Below are 3,418 nucleotides of genomic sequence, written 5' to 3'. Positions count from 1 at the left end.
ACCGACGGTGGTTTCATCCGTTCGCATGGCCGAAAAGAAAAGGGGGTTCCCTTCTCCTCGCGAGCAGAAGCCCTCTCCCTCGTTTCCTCTGCTCGTATTCGACCATCGCCATCCTCAGCATCTTCTTTTTCCCCTTCTCTGTGCCCTAGCTGACGCTCTTTCCCTCTCTTCCGTGCCTAGCAGCAGACTCTGCTGCTGTAGCCTTCACCGCAGGCTGCCCTCGCCGCTATCGACTGTCGCGAGCCTCGGTAGCAGCCCGACGCCGGCCGCATCCCTCTTCTCCCTTGTCGCGGAAGCACAGTAGGGGTCGCTCTTCCTCTTTCCCCTCCACCGTGCACTATTCGCGGTCATTGTTCCATCGCAACGCTGCTGCCGCTTTCCTCGTCTAGTCGACGCCAACACTCGCTGCCCTACGCCGGTGGACCAACAGCTTTGAAAGGGGGTTATCGGTAAGGCTGAATTTTTGGTAGAGTTTGTTGAAATTCTTGGGATTTTAGAGCTGTTGATTGTTGATTTGTAGGACTTCAGCAGATTGGTGACGGTGGGTTTCTTGTTTTCAACCGTCAGAACTCAATTAGGGTTTCCTAACATAGGTGAGTTCTTTGTCTTTGGATCTGATGATTGTAGCATGAACCAATGGGTTTGCGGGGGTGTGTTCTTGGTTTGTTGTATTAATCTGTTCTTGATCAGCGGTAGGTTTAGTATGACGGGTGGTTGTTCAAATGTGTAGGTAGTTGTTTGGTTTTGATATGAATGGGATGGGATCTAATGGATTCTGGTTAAGTTTGATTTAAAGTATTAGACTCGAATGGGTAAACCATGCTGCTTATGTCTGTTGCAGGACCGTGACTTGTGATCTGGTTATACGGAGGTTCTCTACGATTTCACACAACCTTCTTGAAGGCGGGTATTTTATTGTGATATGTATAGATTACTATTACTGGCAGTAATTTTGTTTGCTTATACATGTCTATGTTGAGCATTTATCACCTCTTGTTATTGGTACCATGCTATTATCTGCTATTCATTTGACATATTAGCATCTTGATAGATTTACTGTTCATTGGATATATGTCATCTTATTTCTGTGGCATATACTATGGTTACATAGCATCTCTGCATTATTACATGCTGGCCAGCATTCTGTCCACTCGGTCACGCAGTAGCAGTGACGTCAGAGTGCACAGAGGTCACCATATCCACGCGACCTCACCATTTGAGTGTGATGGATCAGACGGGCATAGTTCCCACGCGACCTCACATATGGGTGATGGATCAGACGGGTCTGATATAGTTCCCACGCGACCTCACCATTTGAGTGTGATGGATCAGACGGGCATAGTTCCCACGCGACCTCACATATGGGTGATGGATCAGACGGGCATCAGGGTGACCAGGACATGTCATATCTACATGTTGCATATTGCATGATTACACTTGCCTTTGGTTATGTTTACTGTATTTGGTTATTGCACATGTTTGACATGCACTTACAGGAGGCTTATATATCTGTTATGGACTACTTACATGGTTATCGGGTACTAGTATGTACACTTCTTTTTGTTTTTCAGTTATGCAATCTTATTACCTTCAGTAGATTATACATGCATGACTATTACTGCTAGGGATAATTTATTATACATGTCCACTATATATACCCGCTGAGTTCTTTGAACTCACCCCGTTGATTTTATTCGTTTCAGGTTGATGTCAGTCTTGGAGAGCCGCCCTGCTAGTCCCATGTCGAGATGACCTCAACACTTTTGGTTTTGTTTCGATATTAGTGTTTACTTTTCAGAACTGGATCTATCTTATGGATTTTCATATATGTATATGTTTCGGTTTGTGGTATGCATGCTATAGAATAATAGTTGTGTTTATTATACCCAGTTTTAGTTCTTGTGATTTAGTTTTGTTTTGTGTATGGATTGTAGCCGTGTAGGCTTATTTGTGGCATTGTAGGCCTTTTTGTCACATATGTATACAGGGAATTGTCAGCGTTACAGGGGAGATGCTGTCGAAATTTTTGGTCAGCCATCTCCCGGGGCGTGACATAAAAGCTCTTATCTATTTTCTTTCAGGACACTTTATGTAAAAGATAATTAGCTATTAATACAGCTTCCCACATATATTTTGGAAATCTAAAACTTAATAAAAAAGAATTTATCATCTCTTTTAGAGTCTGATTCTTTCGCTCAGCAATACCATTTTGCCGAGGAGTATAGAGAGCTATAGATTCATGTCTGATCTCATGTTCAACATATAACTCAATGAACGGTGATATATATTCATCATGTCGGTTACTTCACACCACCATAATATTCTTATTAAGTTAATTTTTAATTTCATTCTTATAGAGAACAAATTTCTCTATAGCTTCATCCTTAATTTTGAGAAGATATACAAAATAATAGTTTGTGTTATCATTAACAAAAATCAAGTAGTTTGCCACCATGTGTCGGTACCCCTTTTAGATTGTACACGTCGGTATGGATTAGGCCGAGTGATTTACTGCTTCTTTCAATATATTGAAAGGATGACCTTGTCATTTTAGCTTTACACAAGTCTTATACTTGTGATTCAGATCAAGGTGGAATGTAGGTATGCTTTGCATGTTAATTAATTTATGACATATCATAGTTAACATGTCCTAATTTATTATGCCACAAATTGAAAACTCAAACATTTAAATGGAAGAACTTTCAATTTTTTTAATTGATTTTAGGCCTAATGGACATTATACTTTGCTTGAATAACACATTAGTTATATAGTCCTTTCCCAAAAATATTCCATTTTTAGATAGAATAGCTTTGCCCAACTCAAAAATAATATGGAAGTCATGTCAGAAGTGATTCAGATATCAAATTCTTTTGAATATCCATAACAACAACACATTATTTAGAGTCAACTCCTTACCCGAACTCATATTTAGTACTACTTTCCTTTGACCTTTGATGTCCGAGGTTGCTAGGAGCCCCATGAATAACCTTTCTCCATCTTTGAATTCTTCAAAGTTATGGAGCAACTCCTTGTTGGAGCACACATATCGGGCTACACCAATATCAATCCACCATTGTCTCAAGTTTGAACCAACCATGTTCACTTTAGAGACCACTGCGTCAAGGTCCATGTCTGCCCCCTCGATTTTATCTACCAGGTTGGTCTTATGCTTCTTCCTTGATTTCTTGCATTCTGAGGATTTATGACCTACTCGGGTATAGTTGTAGCATTTCCTAGAGAATTTCTTCTTGATGCCTCCTCATGGTCCCACTTTCAAAGATCCAAGGTTCTTCCATTTCAACTCAGTTATAGTTTGACCATGCTCGATTAAGTTGGCTTTCACAGTAGCTTGAGAGAATAATTTCTTCTCTGAACTCTTGTTGTCTTCCTCATTGCGAAGTCTAACAATGAGTTCCT

The 3,418-nt window shown here is 40.5% G+C and overlaps 1 long non-coding RNA gene across 2 annotated transcripts; it reads left to right on the top strand.

The window, feature by feature from the left end:
- LOC141818064 (uncharacterized) lies at nt 1-2,048 on the top strand. Of its 2 annotated transcripts, XR_012600897.1 has the most exons (4): nt 1-449; nt 521-593; nt 842-903; nt 1,704-2,048. It is a non-coding gene; the product is annotated as an uncharacterized LOC141818064 (long non-coding RNA). The 2 variants fall into 2 exon arrangements; XR_012600896.1 differs by having other exon boundaries at nt 842-2,048.
- Nucleotides 2,049-3,418: the final 1,370 nt, after the last annotated feature.

Source organism: Curcuma longa, unplaced genomic scaffold (assembly GCF_044706935.1).
Source record: "Curcuma longa cultivar G26 ecotype Majalengka, Jawa Barat unplaced genomic scaffold, ITB_CL_G26_1.1 contig_23125, whole genome shotgun sequence".
Classification (NCBI taxonomy): domain Eukaryota; kingdom Viridiplantae; phylum Streptophyta; class Magnoliopsida; order Zingiberales; family Zingiberaceae; genus Curcuma; species Curcuma longa.
This window is presented reverse-complemented; position numbering and strand designations above follow the sequence as displayed.